At 38.4% G+C, this 26,858-nt stretch overlaps 1 long non-coding RNA gene across 4 annotated transcripts in view; it reads right to left on the reverse strand.

Moving 5' to 3' along the window:
• The window catches only part of LOC125100742 (uncharacterized), a 246,114-nt gene that overhangs the window by 2,265 nt on the left and 216,991 nt on the right, over positions 1–26,858 (reverse strand). For 2 of the 4 annotated variants that reach the window (XR_007127637.1, XR_007127640.1), the window contains one exon: positions 5,529–5,631. This is a non-coding gene — a long non-coding RNA (uncharacterized LOC125100742). Of the gene's footprint in view, positions 1–5,528; positions 5,632–10,759; positions 11,064–19,423; positions 19,455–21,674; positions 21,689–26,858 lie in introns of those variants that run through there. The other 2 variants (XR_007127638.1, XR_007127639.1) reach the window with 2 other exon arrangements.

Below are 26,858 nucleotides of genomic sequence, written 5' to 3' on the forward strand. Positions count from 1 at the left end.
CTTGGCTATGAAGGGTGTGTCACTGGGGACCAGTCATGCAGAAAGGGGTGGTGGAGAGCACTCCAACGATAAAAAAGCACAGCTTTCCATTTCTATTTATTCCTATGGAACATGGTTTGCTCTAACTTGCTGTGCCTCTCTAATGATGCTACAATGCACATGTCTTAATTAACAAGCATACAGAATAATCTTATGCCCGGCTCCTGAAAGGAGCCCAGAAAACAAGCCGCGGAGATCCAAGAGAGTAAAAGACATAGACTGCCAGCTCCTAAACTGATGTTGTCAGCATGAGGCTGAGGCTGACAGAAAGTCATTATTCTCCTATTACTGGGCTTCTGGGATCAATTAATTCAATATTTCACAGGGCCCCTAGACAAGAAATAGGAGGGAACCTGCAATTAAGCATCTATTCTTTTCAAATATCCCTTCTGAAGCTCAGTAGCTAAACTAAGAAAACTAGAAGGGAACTGTAATGAAAGAAAGGAAAGGTGCTTCTGATAAAGCTTATGATCGTAGTTAATTAGAATCTAGATCCACACTAGAATACTGAAGAAGAGGGCAAAACCTATTCAGAAAAATCAGCCCCCTGTTCCCTCAGCTCTGAATTAAGTGTCCAAGGCCAGTATTTCAACTTGGTACTAACATTAATTCACTCTGAAATTTATGAAGGTATCGCATAGCATCAATTTGCTTATTCGTGAATTGTGTGCGTTTGGTTGCAAATCCCCATGGATTGTTTGGAGGGAAATGAGATCATGTATACCGACTCTGAAGGCTCTGATGGGATGACCTGACTAATTCAAGAAATAAACGAACAGCCTGGATATTTCAGGGTACATTCCAGAAATGTACTTTTTAACCAATAATGATTCTCTCAATGACTCTCCTATCATTTGGTGAGCCACTGTCTAGTTTCTTCCCTTATTTTGGCTATGCCTGCACAAGCAAAATTAAGTGGCACTACAGAGACACTTGCTTCTCAGACATTGTAAGTAGGTTCCTGGTTGACTGGTGCAGGCAGGCATTGCCCATCTATGGAGAATGTAGAAACCATATGTGGGTGTGGCATTCAGGTAGTGCTGTCTGATGTGGGCACAAAACTGAGGTAGTGAAGACCTACATGCCAGCTATATGCCCCCTCTGCTGTACTTCTGTTATATTAAGTCCTCCTATTCAGACAATTATATGTTGCAAATTAAGACCACTGAGGGCATTTACTGTCTTCTCTGAGTTAAATATCCTTCCACTTTCCACCTAAATTTGCAGTATTCTCCTTCATGTCTTGGTTTACAAACCACACAAATCTCTAATATCCTACCCATGCTCTGGACTCTCCTGACTGCCAGTATTGGAGCTCTTCTTTCATTAATATTAACAACTAACATTTACTGGATGGTTATTGTATGCCAAGTTTTTTTCATAACTGCTTTACACGTACCATCTTATTTCATTCTTATAGTCAAAAAACCCACAAGGATCCCCATTTCACACAAAGAAGGACAAAGACTTATACACATACAACTTGCTGCAGGAAACACCAGGAGTAAGTTCCAGTCTAGAATCCCCTCCCTGCCATGTCCACTTGCCCAATCCTATCTAACTATCCCTTGCTCATGAAGCCTTTCTTGGTGTTCCCAGTCCCAAGAAACCTTTCCTCTTGATGACCACTACAGCAATCCATTTGTTCTACTTCCATGACGCTTCTCCTACTTACCCCTAAAATACGCAGATTGGTTCAAGAATATTTACAAGCAGTGAACGATGCTAGGCACTGGGTATTCAAAGGTGAGTAAGAGTGTGTGCCACTGAGTAACTCAGAGTCAAGTAAGATACACACGTCAAAAGATAAAGGAATATGGTATAATATGCAGTATTTCATACACTCACACACAATGCAATTAAAATCCCTAGGAGTAGCAGTTGGAAGAACAGGTCATCTGAGCTAAATATTGACAAAAAGGAAACAGAACTGCTAGGTTTTTGGTTCGAGCAGCTGAATCAAAGACGGTATCATTCATCGGTACATGGCATCCAGTATGGTAGGATAGGGCTAGGTCATAAGCTTATTTGGGGATGTGCTGGGTGTTTGGCATTTAGGGGGCATTTAAATGTGACCATCCATTTGATATTTGGACATGGTCAGGTAAAAAGTCTAAGGAAGTTCTAGCATGTGAGGAACAGAAGCAGGTGGCTTCATCCAATCACCAGCAGGAGGCAAAAAGCAGTATTGCTGACTCTCATTTGACACATTTCTCCTTTTGATAAAGATATAAACTCCATGATCTACCTCCTTCCACCAGGAGCTTCTTCTCTGCCGCTTCTAAAGGGTTTGCCTGCTCCTCTATCTCATTCGGACATTAGCATTATAAATTGAAATCAGTGAAGGATAGCAGAGAAACATGAACTTTTAAGGGTCAGGCAAGGGACAGAGAAGGTAGGGCCAGAATAGAACGAAGTAAGCCAGAAGAGAGTTGTAATGGAAACAAAGGTAGAGAGCAACTCAAGAAGAAGAAAGTAGTCAATGAACTACGTAAAATGGCAAGATCAGAGTATATATGTGAATCCGCTATGAAGTGTTTTCTCAGGGAGAAAGAATATAGTACTGGATTTAAGTGTGGGAATACAGTAAGTGATGAAAATAAGTAACAGTAACAATAAAAATAATAAAAACATTAACAATAATGTATTGTGGAGTTCAAAGTATAATAGAATTAAAATATATTTCCCCTTTTTTATGATTATGTGGTAAGTTGCATTAATTGATTTTAAATTTTTAACTGATTTCACTGAAGTTGTGTGTGCATGTGTGTGTGTATGTGTGTAGGAGAGAGAGAGGGAGTGTGAGAGAAGACAGAGGTTTTATAGACCGATTCTAAAACATTATAGAAATTCAAAGATAGAAGAAGAACCAGTACTATTTAGAAAGAACAAATTTGGAAGACTTACTCTCTAAAAAATTCAATTTACTACAAAGTAACAGTAATAATGACAATGCTATATGAGCACAAGGATAGAAATAAAGAGAACAACAGAATGAAATGGAATAAATAAAATGGAATAAAAAGTGTTCACAAACAGACTTATACATATGGTCACATAGATGACAAAGGGGACAGATACTATAGGGAATTAGGGAAACTATGGTCTTTTCAATTAATTATGCTAAATAAATTGGATATACATTGGGAAAAAGATATATCCAAAGTCCCACTTTATCCTGTATGCAAAAATTAATCTAGGTAGAATGTTCATTTAAACAGAAAAAATAAAACCCCAAGCTTTTAGAAGAGATCACAGGAAATTATCTTTATGACCTTGTGGGGGTTGGGGAAGGCTTCTTATATAAGACGATTTCAAAACTTAAGAATTCCTCTTATCAGAAAAGAAAACACCATAGAGTGAAAAGTCAAACAATAGAGTGGGAGAATACATCTGCAATACATTTATCTAACAAGGACTCACAACCAGAATACACAAACTCCTAAAAATCAACAGAAAAACAGAAATGGCCAAATAGGCACTTCACCAAAGAGGATATCCAAATGATATGAAAAGGAGTTCAATTTCATTATTAAAAGAAATATAAATTAATACTACGATAGATACAATGAGATACTACAATGAGATACCAGAAAAGCTAAAGTGAAAAAATAATAATAAGAAGAAGAAGAATTGTCAGAGATGGGGAGCAGCAGGAACACTCACACAGTGTTTATCTAATATAACCACTTTGATAATATATACGTATATTTAAAATACAAAGTGCATATCCTACTACCCTCCTAAATACATGCTCTACAAAATGCCTAAAGATGTGCACCAAAGGCTACATATTATTCACAGCAGCATTAATCCTAGTAGCCAAAACTGAAAGTGACCCATATGCCAAAAGTCCATCAACAGTGGACTGGATAAATAAAGTGTGTTGTAATCATACAATAGGTAATACCCAGAAATAAACATGAAGTAACTGCAACTGTACTCAGAGATCCATCTCAAATATAATATGAAGCCCAAGAAGCCACATACGTAAAAGTACGTTCTGTGTGTTTCCTTTTCTTATAAAGTTTGAAAACCGTTAAAACTAAAATTTTATGAAAACTAAAATTGAAATGTAGGAATAATGGCTCAGAGTGGGCTTGACGGAGGCTTCTGGGCTCTTGGTAATAATCTGTGTTCTGGTCTGGTTGCTGGTTTCATGAATGTATTCATCTTTACAAATCATGATGCTGTCCACTTATGATCTATGCACTTTTTTGTATGTGTATTTCCAATTAATAAAAGAAAAAAAAAAACCTTTAGTTTGATGAACTTGCCTAGGTAAAGGAGAACAAAAACGTTGACAACCAGCAATATTTATAGCCCGAGTGGAGGAGGAGACATTCAGTGAAAGGCAGCAGGAAGAGACAAAGATCTACCATCTAAGTCTAATTCATTTTGGCTTTCAGCTACTGAACCCACAGCAACGCTTTCATTCAATTATTCGTGGACCAATTCAAACAAATGCTATTGAGCGCTGACCCTGTACCAACCACCGTGCCAAACTTGGGGCACAGAACAGTCACCAAAAAGAAGTGAATGCTGCTTTCAAGGAGCCATGTGCTTTGTACATTGTACATCAAATTATTTTGGGTACACAAATGAGTGAATGAATAAATATAAAGCAATCTTGGGGGTTTGGAAGTCTTGTTAATTGGTAGACTTTTCCTTTTTATTTATAATATAAGGACATAACCACAGGCTCCCCAGACCAGATGTCAATGTCTAGATTTCTGCAGTGGAACTGGGTTTTGTATTCCTGATTCCCTTACATGGTTATGAAATGCATGGTTACCCAACTCTTCAAATTCTGTCTGGTTTTGTTCTTTACGGGATCTTCAAAATATAAAATATTAAATTTCTCTCCGAAAGAACATGGGGAAAAAAAAAACAGAATTCAAACTAAATATTATATAGTAGTTCTCTGTATTCCTTTCTCCATAGAAATATCAATTTTGAGGTGAAAGAGTGTGAGGTTGTGCTTCATGAATACAAATATGGACAATTACAATAAACTCCAAAACATCCATTTTTTTTACCATTGTATTTTCCCCTATTCACTTGATGAGAAATACATTTTCCTACATTTTCCAAGCTTATGACTTCTTAAGAACTCCTTCAACATGTTTTCCCAGAGTATTCAAGAGAAAAATGTGTTAGCATTTGCATATATGTGTTAATACACAAACAGTAATCTACAGAGATCCTGCTCAGAGGTTAAAGAAATACACAATGAGGGTTCAGTAATTAGCATCATCATTATGCTTTGTGGTTTACAAATTATCCTACCACCTTTAGAGCATTTTCATTTCTTATATGATGCCGCAGGAAAGGTATTTTTATCTGCATTGCACACACAGACAGAAACAAAGCACACAAAGGCCCGCCATTGAGAGACGGGATACCTGGTTCCAGGTTGCCTGAGTGGCACAGATGGCAACAGAATCCTTAGTTTTCAGTCTCTAAATCCAGAGCTTTTTCCTACTTACCCCATGTAGTACAAATCTGTCACAGGCTGAGTTTTCTGGAAAGCAGACTCTAAACAATTAAATGTGCAGCATATTTATTGGGGGAGTATCCTGCAGTTAACACCTGTGAAAGGGAAGGAAACAGGGTTCCACAGAGAGAGATGAGCTCGGCCAGCCCACAGGGAACTCAGGAAATAAAAAGGCACACGTTCCTCTGAAATGGACAGGCTTTTATATCCCAACCTCGATCAGCCATTGGATGTGGGCCACCTAGGAAGGTGGGGCACCTGGGCAGGCCGTGAGGTTGGATGGGGTGACTGTCTAGAGCTGCTGCGATCCCTGACGGGGCTAGCAGCTGAGGGCTGTTCGCTGACAGCATTCCCCAGGAGCCTGGGCCACGTGTCTTCCTTAAAGACTTTTTTTTCTTTTTCTTTCTTCACCAGATCTTACCAGGGATCACCTAACTCAATCAACGTTTTTCTGGTCTTCTTAACTGTCCAACAGGGACGGCCTGTTGATTCCTAAAAACTCCAGAACTTGTTCCTAGGAACATGTCTCTGGAACACAAATGGATGTGCAAATCTAAGGAAACATGGACCTAAGTTTATCATTTTTGCTCTCCTTTTTAAGCCCAAAGTTGCCAGAAACAGAGAGAAAACCTCTCATTTTGGTACACATTCATGGAACAAGCTGCCTGGCTTGTTTATATTTTGCTGGACAATAAGTTTCTGTCCCAAGGGGTGAGAGATACTCGATCTTGAAGGCATTCTGGAAGACTTAAAATCCAGATCACATGATAGAGTGACCTTCCCCAAATTAACTGTGGTAGCTTTAATAGTTAGTCTCAGTTAATTTCGTCTCCCCAAAACCTTATTATAGTTTCGACCTGTAGTACCTCTTTATCCAGCAGGCTTTATACTTTCCCCATGGAGAGTAATAACCTTCTTCTATTTGTCTCGCACTTGTCCACGACTTCTACTAGAAAACACTGGCTGCCATCATTATCATCAGCCTCACCATTATCACAACTAACCGTTATTAAGAGTTTTCGGCATTGTAGAATTCATATGTGTTACCCCACCCAGCTCTCACGACAATAGTAGCACTGAATAAATACAGTAGAAAGACAACACATATTAGAATGGTTTGAACATTTGGAAATATGGGAGGGGCAACTGGAAGACCATGCTTGACTCACCCCAGGACAGACCTCAGTCACATCCCTCACCCCAACCCGACCATTTAACTTGCTGTAATTGGATAAAAAAACTGTTTGGTGCACATTATTTAACATCATATTATGGGTTGATTGATAATACAGAAAATATCAGCTCTAATAAGTATGTGTAATAAGAATTTTGGTTATGTCACCAGAGAGAAACTGAAATCTAAGAACATGAAATCGCCTGCTTATAGGGAAAGGGAGAGATTTTGAGGGATGAACTAGAAAGTGAAACCATAATGCGCTGATGAAACAAACCTATTCCACTGGAAGTGAGCACGTGGAAGGGCTCCCCCTAAACAGCCCTGCGAATACTGCTTAGTATTCCTGAAAACTGAGAGATTTATTTATTAGAAGATTCCTTTCCTGTTAATTGGGACACTAACTTCTCAAAAGTACCTGTTAATTCTAAGTATCTGCCTTCTCTCTTTTCTCTAAGCATCTGAGTAACTCAATTTTCAAAGAGGTATTGATATTATTGCTAATAAAACTGCTCTGTACCAGAACCCTTTATGATTCCTTATTTTCTGGTTCTACTTGGCAGAAAACCATTGCTGCCTTAATAGGGAAATAAGAAGCTCTGCACAAAAGTCAGAAATGATTTTCAAAATTAAAATAGGGGGGAAAAAAGGGAAAGGGGGCTGACATTAACAGAGCACCTCAAATATGCCAGGTACTAGGGCGGCTCTTTGCATACATTGTCAGTTACCATAAAAACTCTGTGAAGAATGCATTGTCATTCCTAGTTTCAGCTGAGCCTTCAAAGAAGCTGAAAGATACAATTAATGACTGAGTGGACAGAAACAGGCACTTCCCTATTCCTCCCTCAAAACACATATATAATGGTTCTGCCCCATATCTTTCTGGTCCTCAAACCCAGGTATTCTTGATGTTCCACATATCTGAGGAAGCAAAGACTTTGAACCCAAATTTCTTCATCTTTCCCCCATATTTTTTATTCACTCAAACGAATTCCACATCATCAAAGGTCCCTTCTGTTCTCAAAGTATGGTGTCCATAAATCTCCATTTTTTTCCAACTATTATTTCAAAGTTGCTTGAAATTTCCATTACCTGAAAAGTCTCTTCCAGCTGGAAAGTAAAGAACAATAACCCCAGACTATAAACTTTTATTAGCAATTTGATGTCAAAATAGAAAAAAAAAAAAGAAAAGAAAAGAAAAAATTATTCCCTTCAGAAAATTCTAAGCAATTTTTCTTAAAGTATTGCTTCTGCTCATTCTTTCTCCCCACTCCTTCTGGGGTCCCATTTCTACCTATGTTAAATTGACTCTTTTCACTGTGTCCCCATGTCCCTTATGCTCTTTTTTGCACTAGCATCCTTTTGTCTGTTTCAGAGATATTTTCTTCTTTCTTTCACTTCTCTACTCTGCCAAATATACCCAAATAATACTGTGCTATTAATTTTAGACACTGTTATTTCTATTTCTCCCTTTTTATAGATATTTATTCTTTTTGTAGATATCAGTTTCCTATGGAAATTTTCCATCTTGTCTTTTAATGTCTTGAGCATATTAGATACAGTTATTTTAAATTCATATTCTTAATATCTGAATTTCTTGTGGTCCTGGTATGTTCTCAGAGTCCTTGGTCAATACTTATCTTTTGACACCCAGTGATTTTTTTTTTTATTTGATTGCCCACTGCTTAGTACCTCTCCAATATCTTTAACAGATTTTGGGGGTACAACTTTTCCAGTATTCTCAGTGGAAGTCTGTGTTTCAAATAAGAACACGGCTGGAAGTAGGAATTTTCACATATAAATCTGAATCTATTTAATCCTGGAGGAATAAATCAGAATAGCACAGTGGGTAAAAGCTCACCCTCCAGAATCTGATTGCCCCAGGTCTGCATCTGAGTGGCACCATTTATTAACTGAGTCACTGATCAAGCAGCTTGAATTTTTGGAGTCATATTCTCTAACTGTGAAATGGGGAACTTGAGGCACCCTTCTCAAATGATTGTTATGGGACTGAAATGGGACAGCACATGTATAATGTTCATGAATAGCATACAGTTAGCGCTCAATAAACCTGAGGTGGTATCTTAACTGCTTGAATTCTACCACTTGCTGCCACGATTTCTACCACATAAAAATTCAAGTATATTTACAAGCTTCATTTGTACTGTCTAGGAATTCTGTAAGACGTAATAACAGAGTTATACCTACTCTCAGTCACAGAGAGAGTGAGCCTTCAATCATCTAAGTGCCTGAGAAAAGGGATGACACGACTAAGACATAGCAGATCTGACATCCACACACTGGTTCCTCTGAACTCAAAGTACGAGTTTTTTTCTATAAAAACATTTCTAGAACAGTAATGTTTAGGGTCTGTCCGACTAAATGTCCTAGTTTAAGTGACACATGTCCTATTTAAATTCAGACTTAAAGTTTATCTCATCTTATATCATAATTTTATAAATGGGAAATCTAAAGCTGAGAGGGTAAAGGTCTAGGTCTAGTTTGCACAGCTAGAAATGGGCGGAGTTGCACGTGGTGCATGTGGAACAAAGCCCCAGGTTTTTCTCTACTTTAGCTAGCTCCTTTTTTTTTTTTTTAAGATTTTACATATTTATTTGACACAGAGAGAACACAAGCAGGAGGAGCAGGAGAGGGAGAAGCAGATCCCCCACTGAGCAGGGAGCCTGATGTGGGGCTTGATCCCAGGACCCTGTGATCATGACCTGAGCCAAAGGCAGGCACTTAACCAACTGAGCCACCCAGGCACCCTTAGCTAGCTCCTTCTATGTCAAAAATATTTGCTTAGCAATAGCTATGATTTTGACCCTGAAACATCATTAGTAATAGCAATACATTCTCCCCCTCCATATAGTAGTCAAGTAGCAGAGAGAGTATCTTATCCCTAATGCCGATGCCTTATTATTATATTATACCAGCATAAGCATTTTATCATGAAATTTAAAAATTTAAGGTAGCATCATCTGCTCAGCCAGGAGGTAGAGTCAAGATGGATGTTTATGATATGTTCAATTTAATTGCTGGCTTATTGTGTGCAGTTTGGACTATTATAAATCATTTCAAGTAATGCCAGTTTCTCATGAGTCCCAGAGTTGTTTGTTTTGCTTTTCCTTTTTCCCCCAATTCCATAGAGTATCCAGTAACTATCCACAGATCAAATAACAGCATCAACCTTTATTAGAAATGCTGACTGATTTGCAATAACATGGATGGACCTAGAGGGTATTATGTTAAGTGAACTAAGACAGAGAAAGACAAATACCATATGATTTCATTTTATAGGTGGATTCTAAAAAGCAAAGCAAACAAAACAAAACAGAAACAGATTCACAGATACAGAGAACAAACTAGTGGTTGCCAGAGGGGAGGGAAGTAGGGAATGGATGAAATAGGTTAAGGGAATTAAAAGGTACACATTTCCAGTTATAAAATAAATAAGTCACAGAGATGTAATGTACAGCATAGAGAATAGTCAAGAATATTGTAATAACTTTGTATGATGACGGATGGTGACTAGACTTATTGTGATCATTTCATAAAGTATAAAAATATCAAATTATTGTGTTGTATAGCTGAAGCTAATATGATACTGTATGTCAATTAAAATTCAACAAATACCAACCAAAAATATTCTCTTCAGAGTTCCCTTTGGGTGCTTAGATGTTAAAACAAGAATACCCAACTTTTGTAGCAACATGGATGGGACTGGAAGAGATTATGCTGAGTGAAATAAGTCAAGCAGAGAGAGTCAATTATCATATGGTTTCACTTATTTGTGGAGCATAACAAATAGCATGGAGGACAAGGGGAGATGGAGAGGAGAAGGGAGCTGAGGGAAATTGGAAGGGGAGGTGAACCATGAGAGACTATGGACTCTGAAAAACAATCTGAGGGTTTTGAAGGGGCGGGGGTGGGAAGGTGGGGGAACCAGGTGGTGGGTATTAGAGAGGGTACGGATTGCATGGAGCACTGGGTGTGGTGCAAAAACAATGAATACTGTTACGCTGAAAAGAAATAATAATAAAAAAAAATATTGCGGCATGTATCACTCATTGAGAAAGCAATTATTGAGCTTCAGAAGCCCTAGGGAAGGGACTCCTCTATGTAGATCAACATGTTCACTCCCAGACAACAATAGTTCAGAACAGCTCAGAGGGATCATGTGAAAGTATGCCTGCTTCTACAGGAAACTCAGAGTGGAGTTCATGAAGAGGCCATTTCCCCCAAAGTATCTCTTGTGTTAGGAGGAACATAAAAGCAATAGATCTCTTGTGCCACTCTTCTCTGCATCTTGTCCTGTGCTGAGTCACCCAAGTTGCTCAGGTTTGTGGAATCCTGGATGAAAGGAACATATTTGGTCTTTAATGATTTTTGTCTTGACTATGCTGCCATTTTACCCTTTTTAAAACAACTTCCTTTCTTCTTTTTTTCCTCTCCTTATCAGATACATTTTCCTAAGTGCACACACCCGTGGAGTGAATCATGTTTATGGAATTCCAATTAAATAGTCCCGTTTCTTCTCAATAGCATCCTTTCCCAGTTGCATGTAGTTTGTGAACGAGTTGAGGCCAACCTGACCTGGGATTTTTCACCTCTCCCACCTTCAACATTCTCCACAGCTTTAATTCAGAGACTATAAATTTAGAAAGTCAATTTTTGGTACCTCTATACCTTCTCTCTGTTCTCTTCCACTTCTAGTTCCCATCTTACTTTTCAATACTTTCTCCAAGAATTTCAACACTATTATAATCATCCCATCTATTTTCCCATAGGAAACAGAGTGGATAAACCTATTAACCCTAAATTGAAGATTTAAAATATTCACTCAGAGTAAGATTTAGATTTTCAAAGAGAACCAGAGACTGAAATTCTTAGCCCCAAAGACTGAGTTACCTGAATTTTTGGGTAGAGGTAGGTATTTGGGATGGGCGATCCTTCTTAATTTCCCTCAAATCACATTTAATTTGTCTCCAGAAAAATGTGACTAATGTCACATCAAAGAGGAAAGTATAATTTTCTATCCTATCAGTTGCAGAAATAGTAAGCCCAGGGAGAGGAGTCAAGATGGCGGAGAAGTAGCAGGCTGAGACTACTTCGGGTAGCGGGAGATCAGCTAAATAGCTTATCTAAAGATTGCAAACACCTACAAATCCAACGGGAGATTGAAGAGAAGAAGAACAGCAATTCCAGAAACAGAAAATCAACCACTTTCTGCAAGGTAGGACTGGCGGAGAAGTGAATCCAAAGCGACGGGAAGATAGACCGCGGGGGGAGGGGCCGGCTCCCGGCGAGCGGCGGAGCAACGGAGCAAAATCAGGACTTTTAAGTCTGTTCTGCTGCGGGACATCGCTCCAGAGGCTTAACTGGGGTGAAGCCCAGGCGGGGTAAGCGCGGCCTCAGGTCCCGCAGGGTCGCAGAAGGATCGGGGTTGTCTGAGTGTCGCAGAGCTTACCGGTATTAGAACGGGGAAGCCGGCTGCAGAGACAGAGCCGAGGAGTGACTCTCAGCTCAGGGTTGCCTTGAACCGGTCGCAGGCTCGGTCAGCTCGGAGCGCGGCCGGAGGCCAGGGTGACGAGAGTCATTTGGCACTGTTCTCTGAGGGCGCACTGAGGAGTGGGGCCCCGGGCTCTCGGCTCCTCCGGGCCGGAGACCGGGAGGCCGCCATCTTTATTCCCGTCCTCCGGACTCTACGGAAAGCGCTCAGGGAACAAAAGCTCTCGAAAGCGAACCCGAGCGGATGACTCAGTGCGGCCCCGGGTAAGGGCGGTGCAACTCCGCCTGGGGCAAAGACCCTTGAGAATCACTACAACGGGCCCCTCCCCCAGAAGATCTACGGGAAACCCAGCCAGGACCAAGATCACCTACCAAGGAGAGCGGCGGAATTCCAGAGGAGAAGAAAGCAAAGCACGGAACTCATGGATTTCTCCCCATGATTTTTTAGCCTTGCAGTTAATTTAATTTTTTTTTCTTTTTCAATTTTTTTTTCTTTTTCTCTTCTTCTGCTAAATTTTTTTTAACTTTTACCATTTTCTTTTTTTTAACGTTTTTTAAATAGTTTATCTAATATATATATATTTTTTCCTCTTTTTATATTTTTTTCTTTATTGGCTTTCTTTTTTTTAATAGTTTTTTTTTTCTTTCTTTCTGAACCCCTTTTTATCCCCTTTCTCCCCCCTCACAATTCAGGATCTCTTCTGATTTGGCTAAAGCATATTTTCCTGGGGTTGTTGCCACCCTTTTAGTATTTTACTTGCTCCTTCATAAACTCTTATCTGGACAAAATGACAAGGCGGAAAAATTCACAACAAAAAAAAGAACAAGAGGCAATACCAAAGGCTAGGGACCTAATCAATACAGACATTGGTAATATGTCAGATATAGAGTTCAGAATGATGATTCTCAAGGTTCTAGCCGGGCTTGAAAAAGGCATGGAAGATATTAAAGCAACCCTCTCGGGAGATATAAAAGCCCTTTCTGGAGAAATAAAAGAACTAAAATCTAACCAAGTTGAAATCAAAAAAGCTATTAATGAGGTGCAATCAAAAATGGAGGCTCTCACTGCTAGGATAAATGAGGCAGAAGAAAGAATTAGCGATATAGAAGACCAAATGACAGAGAATAAAGAAGCTGAGCAAAAGAGGGACAAACAGCTACTGGACCACGAGGGGAGAATTCGAGAGATAAGTGACACCATAAGACGAAACAACATTAGAATAATTGGGATTCCAGAAGAAGAGGAAACAGAGAGGGGAGCAGAAGGTATATTGGAGAGAATTATTGGAGAGAATTTCCCCAATATGGCAAAGGGAACAAGCATCAAAATCCAGGAGGTTCAGAGAACCCCCCTCAAAATCAATAAGAATAGGTCTACACCCCGTCACCTAATAGTAAAATTGACAAGTCTTAGTGACAAAGAAAAGATCCTGAAAGCAGCCCGGGAAAAGAAGTCTGTAACGTACAATGGTAAAAATATTAGATTGGCAGCAGACTTATCCACAGAGACCTGGCAGGCCAGAAAGAGCTGGCATGATATATTCAGAGTACTAAATGAGAAAAACATGCAGCCAAGAATACTGTATCCAGCTAGGCTATCATTGAAAATAGACGGAGAGATTAAAAGCTTCCAGGACAAACAAAAGCTGAAAGAATTTGCAAATACCAAACCAGCTCTACAGGAAATATTGAAAGGGGTCCTCTAAGCAAAGAGAGACCCTCAAAGTAGTAGATCAGAAAGAAACAGAGACAATATACAATAACAGTCACCTTACAGGCAATACAATGGCACTAAATTCATATCTCTCAATACTTACCCTGAATGTTAATGGGCTAAATGCCCCAATCAAAAGACACAGGGTATCAGAATGGATAAAAAAACAAAAACCATCTATATGTTGCCTACAAGAAACTCATCTTACACCCGAAGACACCTCCAGGTTTAAAGTGAGGGGGTGGAAAAGAATTTACCATGCTAATGGACATCAGAAGAAAGCAGGAGTGGCAATCCTTATATCAGATCAATTAGATTTTAAGCCAAAGATTATAATAAGAGATGAGGAAGGACACTATATCATACTCAAAGGAACTGTCCAACAAGAAGATCTAACAATTTTAAATATCTATGCCCCTAACGTGGGAGCAGCCAACTATATAAACCAATTAATAACAAAATCAAAGAAACACATCGACAAGAATACAATAATAGTAGGGGATTTTAACACTCCCCTCACTGAAATGGACAGATCATCCAAGCAAAAGATCAACAAGGAAATCAAGGCCTTAAATGACACACTGGACCAGATGGACATCACAGATATATTCAGAACATTTCATCCCAAAGCAACAGAATACACATTCTTCTCTAGTGCACATGGAACGTTCTCCAGAATAGATCACATTCTTGGTCCTAAATCAAGTCTCAACCGGTATCAAAAGATTGGGATCATTCCCTGCATATTTTCAGACCACAATGCTCTAAAGCTAGAACTCAATAACAAGAGGAGATTTGGAAAGAACCCAAATACATGGAGACTAAACAGCATCCTTCTAAAGAATGAATGGGTCAACCAGGAAATCAAAGAAGAATTGAAAAAAATTATGGAAACAAATGATAATGAAAACACAACAGTTCAGAATCTGTGGGACACAACAAAGGCAGTCCTGAGAGGAAAATATATAGCGGTACAAGCCTTTCTCAAGAAACAAGAAAGGTCTCAGGTACACAACCTAACCGTACACCTAAAGGAGCTGGAGAAAGAACAAGAAAGAAACCCTAAACCCAGCAGGAGAAGAGAAATCATAAAGATCAGAGCAGAAATCAATGAAATAGAAACCAAAAAAACAATAGAACAAATCAACGAAACTAGGAGCTGGTTCTTTGAAAGAATTAATAAGATTGATAAACCCCTGGCCAGACTTATCAAAAAGAAAAGAGAGAGGACCCAAATAAATAAAATCATGAATGAAAGAGGAGAGATCACAACGAACACCAAAGAAATACAGACAATTATAAGAACATACTATGAGCAACTCTACGCCAACAAATTTGACAATCTGGAAGAAATGGATGCATTCCTAGAGACATATAAACTACCACAACTGAACCAGGAAGAAATAGAAAGCCTGAACAGACCCATAACCAGTAAGGAGATTGAAACAGTCATCAAAAATCTCCAAACAAACAAAAGCCCAGGGCCAGACGGCTTCCCGGGGGAATTCTACCAAACATTTAAAGAAGAACTAATTCCTATTCTCCTGAAACTGTTCCAAAAAATAGCAATAGAAGGAAAACTTCCAAACTCATTTTATGAGGCCAGCATCACCTTGATCCCAAAACCAGACAAGGATCCCAACAAAAAAGAGAACTACAGACCAATATCCTTGATGAACACAGATGCAAAAATTCTCGCCAAAATACTAGCCAATAGGATTCAACAGTACGTTAAAAGGATTATTCACCACGACCAAGTGGGATTTATTCCAGGGCTGCAAGGCTGGTTCAACATCCGCAAATCAATCAATGTGATACAACACATTAATAAAAGAAAGAACAAGAACCATATGATACTCTCCATAGATGCTGAAAAAGCATTTGACAAAGTACAGCATCCCTTCCTGATCAAAACTCTTCAAAGTGTAGGGATAGACGGCACATACCTCAATATTATCAAAGCCATCTATGAAAAACCCACCGCAAATATCATTCTCAATGGAGAAAAACTGAAAGCTTTTCCGCTAAGGTCAGGAACACGGCAGGGATGTCCGTTAGCACCACTGCTATTCAACATAGTACTAGAAGTCCTAGCCTCAGCAATCAGACAACAAAAGGAAATTAAAGGCATCCAAATCGGCAAAGAAGAAGTCAAACTATCACTCTTCGCAGATGATATGATACTCTATGTGGAAAACCCAAAAGACTCCACTCCAAAACTGCTAGAACTTGTACAGGAATTCAGTAACGTGTCAGGATATAAAATCAATGCACAGAAATCAGTTGCATTTCTCTACACCAACAACAAGACAGAAGAAAGAGAAATTAAGGAGTCCATCCCATTTACAATTGCACCCAAAACTATAAGATACCTAGGAATAAACCTAACCAAAGAGACTAAGAATCTATACTCAGAAAACTATAAAGTACTCATGAAAGAAATTGAGGAAGACACAAAGAAATGGAAAAATGTTCCATGCTCCTGGATTGGAAAAATAAATATTGTGAAAATGTCTATGCTACCTAAAGCAATCTACACATTTAATGCAATTCCTATCAAAGTACCATCCATTTTTTTCAAAGAAATGGAACAAATAATCCTAAAATTTATATGGAACCAGAAAAGACCTCGAATAGCCAAAGGAATATTGAAAAAGAAAGCCAAAGTTGGTGGGATCACAATTCCGGACTTCAAGCTCTATTACAAAGCTGTCATCATCAAGACTGCATGGTACTGGCACAAAAACAGACACATAGATCAATGGAACAGAATAGAGAGCCCAGAAATGGACCCTCAACTCTATGGTCAACTCATCTTCGACAAAGCAGGAAAGAATGTCCAATGGAACAAAGACAGCCTCTTCAATAAATGGTGTTGGGAAAATTGGACAGCCACATGCAGAAAAATGAAATTGGATCATTTCCTTACACCACACACGAAAATAGACTCAAAATGGATGAAGGATCTCAATGTGAGAAAGGAATCCATCAAAATCCTCGAGGAAAACACAGGCAACAACCTCTTCGACGTCAGCCACAGCAACATCTTCCTAGGAACATCACCAAAGGCAAGGGAAGCAAGGGCAAAAATGAACTTTTGGGATTTTATCAAGATCAAAAGCTTTTGCACAGCAAAGGAAACAGTGAACAAAACCAAAAGACAACTGACAGAATGGGAGAAGATATTTGCAAATGACATATCAGATAAAGGGCTAGTGTCCAAAATCTATAAAGAACTTAGCAAACTCAACACCCAAAGAACAAATAATCCAATCAAGAAATGGGCAGAGGACATGAACAGACATTTCTGCAAAGAAGACATCCAGATGGCCAACAGACACATGAAAAAGTGCTCCATATCACTTGGCATCAGGGAAATACAAATCAAAACCACCATGAGATATCACCTCACACCAGTCAGAATGGCTAAAATTAACAAGTCAGGAAATGACAGATGCTGGCGAGGATGCGGAGAAAGGGGAACCCTCCTACACTGTTGGTGGGAATGCAAGCTGGTGCAACCACTCTGGAAAACAGCATGGAGGTTCCTCAAAATGTTGAAAATAGAACTACCCTATGACCCTGCAATTGCACTGCTGGGTATTTACCCTAAAGATACAAACATAGTGATCCGAAGGGGCACATGCACCCGAATGTTTATAGCAGCAATGTCTACAATAGCCAAACTATGGAAAGAACCTAGATGTCCATCTACAGACGAATGGATAAAGAAGATGTGGTATATATACACAATGGAATACTATGCAGCCATCAAAAGAAATGAAATCTTGCCATTTGCGACGACGTGGATGGAACTAGAGGGTATCATGCTTAGCGAAATAAGTCAATCGGAGAAAGACAACTATCATATGATCTCCCTGATATGAGGGAGAGGAGATGCAACATGGGGGGTCAAGGGGGTAGGAGAAGAGTAAATGAAACAAGATGGGATTGGGAGGGAGACAAACCATAAGTGACTCTTAATCTCACAAAACAAACTGAGGGTTGATGGGGGGAGGGGGTTGGGAGAGGGGGTGGGGTTATGGATATCGGGGAGGGTATGTGCTATGGTGAGTGTTGTGAAGTGTGTAAACCTGGCGATTCGCAGACCTGTACCCCTGGGGATAAAAATATATGTTTATAAAGCTGTAAAAAAAAAAAAAAAAGAAAGAAAGGATGAATCCCCAAGTTTTGTAGCAACATGGACGGGACTGGAAGAGATTATGCTGAGTGAAATAAGTCAAGCAGAGAGAGTCAATTATCATATGGTTTCACTTATTTGTGGAGCATAACAAATAGCATGGAGGACAAGGGGAGATGGAGAGGAGAAGGGAGTTGAGGGAAATTGGAAGGGGAGGTGAACCATGAGAGACTATGGACTCTGAAAAACGATCTGAGAATTTTGAAGGGGTGGGGGGTGGGAGGTTGGGGGCACCAGGTGGTGGGTATTGTAGAGGGCACGGATTGCATGGAGCACTGGGTGTGGTGCAAAAATAATGAATACTGTTATGCTGAAAAAAAATAAAAAAATTAAAAAAAAAAAAAAAAAAAAAAAAAAAAAAAAGAAGGTGTTGCGGATGGGCAGGGGTTGGGGGGAGGACAGGATTCTAAAGAAAAATCCGATGGGCCAGAGAATGTGCAAGCCAAAGTACATACTGACTTCTTTAATTCAATCCATTTTCATATTTGCTATAGCTGCCTTCTCCCGGGAGGTACTTGGATTTTCCACTGAGTGTGTACCTGTGTCTGTTTTCTTTTCACTATGGGTGTTTGTGGTATTTTTGCTAAGGGGCTGACTGTATCAATGCAATGTATTATTAATTTTGTCAAACAACAGGAAGTTTAGTCTTTCGCATGGATTCACTAATGTATTAACATGACTATTCTAGTGTATGTTATGACTATTATTTTCAAAAGTCTTAAGTATATGCTTGCATTACTGAGCTAATCCTTGTATCAATCTACATTTCGGGACTTACTGCTGATGTATCATCTTAGCGACATTATTATACTTCTTGGTGAGATTCACTTGTAGTTACTTCTGCTGGCTTGATTATTTTACTTGTCCTATGCAATAATAGCTCCTAGTTCTACAGCTCACTAAATGAATGTATTTTAGGACCCAATTTTGGAGATGTTAATATAATTAAAATACCATTATAAAAACTAAAAAAAAAAAAAAAAAAAAAAAAAAAAAGAAATAGTAAGCCCATTGTGTCCCTCTGCCCTAAGTATTCTGTGGAAAGAATACGTTGTCTTTATTTGTGGAGAAGTACACCTTGTCCCAAAGGGCACAAATTTCTCAAGGTAAAAAGTGACAAAAGGATGAGGGACTGAGAAAAAAAAAAAAAAAAGCTATGTTATGATTTGTAAGACCTTTAAAAATAATAAAAATAGGGACGCCTGGGTGGCTCAGTTGGTTAAGCAGCTGCCTTCGGCTCAGGTCATGATCCCAGCGTCCTGGGATCGAGTCCCACATCGGGCTCCTTGCTTGGCGGGGAGCCTGCTTCTCCCTCTGCCTCTGCCTGCCATTCTGTCTGCCTGTGCTCGCTCTCTCTCCCTCTCTCTCTGACAAATAAATAAAATCTTTAAAAAATAATAATAATAATAATAAAAATAACAGATTTATTGAGATAAAATTCATATACCATACACTTTACCCATTTGAGATATATACTCCAATGGCTTTTAGCATATTTACAAAGTTATGCAATCATCACCAAAATCTCATTAGAACATTTTCGTTGACCCATAAAGAAATATTGTACCCATTAGTTGTCACTCCCTAATTCACAATCCATGACAATTAGTCCCCAACGGCAGTTCTAGAGGTGATCCTTGTATGTGTCATATTTGTCCACTTGTTTTGAAGGCCCAAAAGCCGGAGAAAGGGCTCTGGCAGGGACTCCAACAATGACAATCTTTGCCTACCACAGGGCTGTAGTAACTGAAACCACAGACACACTGAATTACCTGCTGGTGGTGCGTGGTCACTCACTGAGGCTGTCCAAGTCCAGAAAGCAGCTCAGTACCAAAGCTTAGCCTAGAACCCAGGTGTTCCTGATTCCCAGCTTGAGGCTTTTCCACCATCACACCGAGCTGCCAAAGGTGCTGAAAATAGTTTCTACCCCAAATCTAACATCAAATTCCTCTCAAACACGTATGCAGGTTTTCCTTGAAGACCTCACCTCTGCACATGTAGAAAAGAGACAGAAATGCACAACAGAGTACAATCAGTTACATCGTGGGCCTCCACTGAAAAGTGGAAGGCTTATGTCCGGGAAGGATAAAGGGGCAACTAGAAATCCTAGGGAGGCCAAAGACTCATTTCTGACTTCACACATTGAGTGAGACCTGCCTCTGAGGCAGGTGTGGGCTGCATTATTTCCAGGATTAATTGCTCTGGGCTTCAGTGACAGTCTTCAGTGCCTCAGTGACTTCAACCACATAGAAAAAAAGAGTCCTTATTGGTCTTTTTTGTTAAAAATTGCTGACTAGGCTCTCACATTCTGCAGGTCTGCGACCAACATAGCATAACTGAAAAGAAGAGTCTATAAGTAAAAGTTTAGGTCGAGGGCATTGTGATGGAAAAGTGATGGACCTACAAAGAAAAGTAGGACAGGTATGTCTTTTCTCTTATAATAATAGGAAGTTTTATGGTTACTTCCGCATAAAAAAAAAAATAAAAATAAAACAAAACAAATTGCTTCGTCCAATTCTTTGAAAATACCTCACTGAGGCAGAGAGTATAGTAGAAAGGCTTATCAGGGGTATATGAAACAACAAACAAACAAAAATCTGTTTCAACCATCGTGACCCTGGAAAGATGTTTCTTCTATATAAGCTCATTTCCTCTTCTGATTACATTATGCATCGTATAACTGTTTTGAAAAATAGACAGTAAGAGGTGTGTAGAGTTGTGTAACATCGCTTGGAACATAGCAAGTAGCTATTATTATGAACAATATTCAACCCCCTCCTTCCCGCTACAATTTATCCTCATGTTCTCTCCCCACAACTCTTTTGACTAAGGGCCTGAAAACTTAGTTTATATATATATGGCATAGTGACTAAAAGGGAGTTTCTCTTTACTCCTCCCAATGACATTCACGGATACCTAGGGACAATGAAAAATATAATGAAGTTCTGGGGCGCCTGGGCAGCTCAGTGGGTTAAAGCCTCTGCCTTTGGCTCAGGTCATGATCTCAGGGTCCTGGGATGGAGCCCCACATCAGGCTCTCTGCTCAGCGGGGAGCCTGCTTCCTCCTCTTTCTCTCTGTCTGTCTCTCTGCCTACGTGTGATCTCTGTCAAATAAATAAATAAAATCTTTTAAAAATAAATAAATAAATAAATAAAAATAAAAACACCATGACTATGAATGTGAAGAAAAGGGACAGAATTTAAGTGTGTGTGTGTATATATATATATATATATATGTATATATATATATATATGTTATGAAGTTCTTATCCAACGGTGGAATTTTGGCAATAAGTCAGCCACGGGAGAAGCTACTAAGGGACGTATGCTGGCTCCTGAAATTACTAGAGCAAAGAGAATACCTCTCTGTTTGATGTGTCAGAGGTAGACCAAAGACATGGTAAGTATGCTTATTCCAGGCATCAGTGGTCATGTGGAATACTGTACGACAGGCCTTCCTGACAGCCAAGTTCCAATTATATCCACGTTGGTTAGGAGTTTTCAGCAGACTCCAGGTAAATTGTTTAACTCTGTGGACTTCAGTTTCTCTGCCTAATGGGTTGAACTGGCTTTTTCCCCAAATAAGGAGGGATGTATAATTCTCTGTCACATTCAGTTACTAGATAGGGAGGGCTGGGTGAGAGCACTTGGCTTACAGGATGCAGGAGATGGAGAAAAAGGAGCACAGCAAGATATCCAGCATTGAAGTCGGGATTAAGGAAAGTAAACAGTGCTAGTAAAGAGAGTCTAGAGAAACTCTCAGAGGCTGGATGTGCATTTGATGGGTTAATGAGGCATTTCCTAGGTACATGAAATAAACTGCTGCGGACTCTGAACTGTCACAGGAACTCTGTCTCACCTGTTCATCTCAGAGAGTTGTTCTGCAATTCAAATAAAATAATCTGTGTGATGACAATTTGAATGTCAGCAGTATTATTATTGCAACTTTATGAGAAAATTTCCTTTTTTATACCAGAGGAAGAATATGTTCTCACCATTAAAGGATAAATCAGATTTCACAGTGATTTGATGCCTCCACGATTCAAAGTTAACATAAAGGCAAACAAATGAGTTATTAAATGGTCACCGGTCAGCAAATATGGGCATAAAGAACACCATGGTTATCGATAAGAGCCCGATATTGGAGACCTGGCTGCTGTGCCACTTGGCAACTAACTATGTGTCCTCAGGCACGTAGTATAACTTTAGTTGCCTCATATGGAGAAAAGAAACAAGGATAATTATGCCTGCCTTATTAGTAGCAGTGGATATTTGTTAATATATAAATTAGAGATTGCAACATGGAAACACTCTGTAAATGGAAATGTGATGTAAAAATGTTATAATAGGTAAAACTCAACCTCTTCTAAATTTCACCAGCCTTAAACTCACCAGAGATTTTTGCCCTGCTGTTGTACATCCTTCTGATAAATCTGTTCCACGGCCACCCCTAACCACTTACCCCCCCACACACACATCAATCTGTCTCTAAAGTCAGATGAGTCCTCAGAGAACAAGTGGATGAAACATGTAGGTGGGCTGGACCTCACCCATTTGATCCACATCTATGGAGGATACACCAGAAGCTTTATGTTTTAACAGAATTTAATAGGTTTCTGGGAACTGACCTCAGATGGGGTACTTTGCCCCCAGATGGCAGCAGCCTGACTGGATGACTTCACCTCCTCAGGCTGTAACTGCACTAAGAGCAACTTGCATTAAGCCAATTTCAGAAGAATTGCTTTCTTCTCTATTATCTTTTTTCTTCTTATTAAGAACAGGCTCTCCTCAGCTGACATTCTGCAGTAGGAGGAAGACAAGTGACATCCAAAGGCTCATAGCCAAGTGTTTGATTGGAACATTGATACTGAATGTGTCTTCTCAGAGCTGCCATGCCCAGATTACCCACGCCCCCACCCTTTTGGCATATGGGCATTTTACAGTGAACACCAACTTGGTATCCTGGCTCATCCTTAATGATCCATTTTATGGCAACATTTAGGGCTGTACTTAAATGTCCCGGATATATTAATAATAAAAATTGTCCTAAAAATTTCCCCAAGTTTAATCAGGTTTTATTTATTTCATCTTAATTGTTTTTATTACTATGAACAAATTTAGAGCCAGGCAGAAAATACAGGCACTTGTTCCTTTACTGGATTAGGGCTTAATTTTATTTTCATTGTGTCTTTTTTAAGTTGCACAATTAATGCATACAATAGTATAGACTCAGATAATATAAAAAGCAAAGGAAAAGAGGAAGCTTTCCTTACTATCCCACTGTTTGAGATGTAAGGAAAGAATGTTTTTCAAGAAACAAGGAAAAAGTTATATAAGAAATTACAATTGAAGTTAGAAACAAAAATAAAACATAATTGGAATTAGAACCAAACAGGGAAAGAACAGTCCTTAGTAGTTCAGGTCAATTTGAGTAAAGTGTGTACTCTGACCAATTAGGGTAAAGGGATCTTCCAACAAAATTACTAATTAGATTTTTATGCTAACTAATAATAGGTAAAGTAGAAAGTTACAAAAAGTATAACTGAATAGGGTTAAAGAGGTATTATTTTTTGCCAGGCATCTGCAGAGAATGCCTAGAAAAAAGTAAACTATGATATTTCTTACTAGATCTATCCAATGTTCATTAAATCCTTAGTAAAGTTCATTTAATTTAGTTATTTATAAATACCTACATATTTTATCTTTGGTTTAAATATTAGAAATGTGCTATTTTCTTGTAGTATCAGTGTTCAACAAAATGTAGAATGCCCCTTCTTATCCTTTTCCTGTTTTTGAGGGTTGGGTGGGTAGAGGATATTAATCACCTTTGTAAACCTAGTCTCAAAATCCATGTTCTAAGTTAAATGCTCTATGTGTTCACCAGCCTTTATGAACTGATTGATCTGTTGTAAATCAATTTCTTTCCCTACATGAGACTGATCAGGTAACTGATTTTTACTTGGCTTCCATGTCAGGTTTAGGCTTATTATTTTTTTGGTCTTCATTTACATTTTGAAACAAGGATGACAATTATTAGGATCTCCTTGCTTTTTTTAAATTGTTGAATAAATTTGACAGATAAAATTGTGTAAATTTAAGGTGTAGAGTGTGTTATTTCAATACATTTATATACTATAATATGATTGCTATTGTAGCAATATTTATCACATTTCATAATTATAGTACAATACTGTTATCTATATTCACTATACTGTGCATTAGATCTCTATGGCTTATTTACTATAAATGGCAGGTTGTACCCTTAAATAACATCAATCTTTTTCCCTTATTTCCATCCCTTTGTAACCATGATTTTATTCTCTATTTTTTGCAAATTTTACCTTTTAAGATTATGCATATAAATGATAAACAATATTTGTCTTTCTCTGTCTGAATTATCTTACTTAGCATAATGTATTCAAGGTACATCCATGGTGTAAATGGCAGGATATCTTCCTTTCTTATGGCTGAATAATATTCCACTGGGTGTATGTGTGTGTGTGTGTGTGTGTGTATACACACACCCTGATATATATAGATAGATAGATAGATATAAATATCAATGGATGAATGGACAAAAGATATCATATATATATATATATATATATATATATATACACACACACATACATTTGAGTTGTTTCCATATCTCGGCTATTGTGAATACACTGCAATAAACATGGGAGTGTTTACGTCTCTTCAAAATCCTGTTTTCATTTCCTTTGGGTATATACCCAAAATGAAATTCCTGTATCATAAAGCAAGTCAATTTGTACCTTTTTTTGGAATTCATAGTGTTTTCCATAGTGGTTGAACCAATTTACATCACCACCAACACTGAATAAGGGCTGCATTTTCCCCACATCCTCACAAGCACCGTTGTTTCTTGTCTTCTTGATGACAGTCATTCTAACAGGTGTGAGGTGATAGCTCATTGTGGTCTTAATTTACATTCTCTCGATGATTAGTAATGTTGAACTTCTTTTTGTGTGCCTGTGGCTATCTGGTTTCAAACTGTACTGCAAAGCCACAGTAATAAAAATAGTATGGTACAGGCACAAAAAGAGATTTATAAACCAATGAAGCAGAACAGAAAACCCAGAATTAAGATCTGGCAGATACAGTCAACTAGCACTTGACAAGAAAGCCAAGAATACATAATACGCAAGACTAAAATGATAGTCTTTTCAATAAATTGTGCTGGAAAAATTGGAAAAACACACACATAACAATGAAATTAGACTTCGGTCTTAACACAACTCACAAAAATTAACTCAAAATCCATCAAAGACTTAAACATAAGACCCGATACTATAAAACTCCTAGAAGAAAAGATAGAAAAGAATTCCTCAATATTGGTCTTGGCAATGGTTTTTTGGATATGACACCAAAAAAATACAAACAAGAAAAGCAAAGAAAAGATCAACAAATGGGATTACATCAAACTCAAAAGTTTCTGAACAGCAAAAGAAACAATTAGCAAAATGAAAAGACAACCTACAGAATGGGAGAATTTTGTAAACTCTTAAGGGTAATATCCAAAAAAAGGATTTCCTTGGTTTTATCTGTACCCACTTAGCTTAGTCTCCAAGTCAGAAGTTCAGTGCCATAGATAGAGAATCCCAAACAAGGGGTGTTGTTAACCTTACAAAACAAGAATATAAAATGATCCACATTTTCAAGGAGCTTACAGTACTCTTTAAGAGACCACAATTATTCATGAAGAAAAAAAAACAAGAAAAAAAAGAGAAAGAAAAGAGAAAAGAAAAAGAATCAACCCATAGTTATAATTCTGTAAAATAGAAAAGGACACAGGGGAACTGGTAGTAATCCAATTACTGGGGTTTTAGTCAAGTTATTTCCTCTCCCTGGGCAGCAGTTTTCCCTTTTTTACATAAATTAGATTACACTAATGATTTCCAGGTGGGTATACTCTCAATCTAGTGAAATTTCAAAAAAATCAAATTTAGATGACCAAGATAGGATCTGTAGCCTTTGGTTTTGTCAAGTAAAGAACTGAAAATAACTTCTATCAATCAGCATTATTTCATCAAAAAAAAGGATATTTTAACACCAGAAAAAGGAATAATCACAGAATAAAGAACGACTTTTTCCAAAATGGGAGACTGCATTTACTTACTCAAAAGATACATATTGAAGACTCATTGTGTGCTATGCTGCTCCTGTGGTAAGGAAATACTGATGAAAAAACAGACAAGTCTTAATGGAGATCCCATGAAGGAGATTAGGGAGTGGCAACTTTTGCAATCTACCCATTGTACTGATTTATTTATTCATTTCACCAGGAACTAGTGGAAACATGCAAATACCCATTCTTGGACCAGCACTGAGAAATCACTGGTCCAGAAGATCAGTAGTTCCCAGATTGATCCTATGGTTAATAACATTCAGAGTCTCTATCATAAATAAAAAGTCAGAACAGAGAATTACCAATGTTGGTCAGAAAAATTTAAACTCAGTGAAAGAATTTAAGAAAACAGAAAGCATTTATTTTGATTTTAGGTTGGGGGAAATGAGGTAAATAAGAAATGTTCAACTTTCCTTGGAATTCATTTTTCCACTCACTGGCCAAAACAGTAATACATTCAAGATATTACTGGTTATCACCATTATGCTCATGGTATTGGCTACTCTGGTAATGCAGCACAGGGGATAACATTCAAACTTCCACAGGATACTGATAGAAAGGGATGACATTCTA

The sequence above is a fragment of the Lutra lutra genome, chromosome 5 (genome assembly GCF_902655055.1).
Source record: "Lutra lutra chromosome 5, mLutLut1.2, whole genome shotgun sequence".
Classification (NCBI taxonomy): domain Eukaryota; kingdom Metazoa; phylum Chordata; class Mammalia; order Carnivora; family Mustelidae; genus Lutra; species Lutra lutra.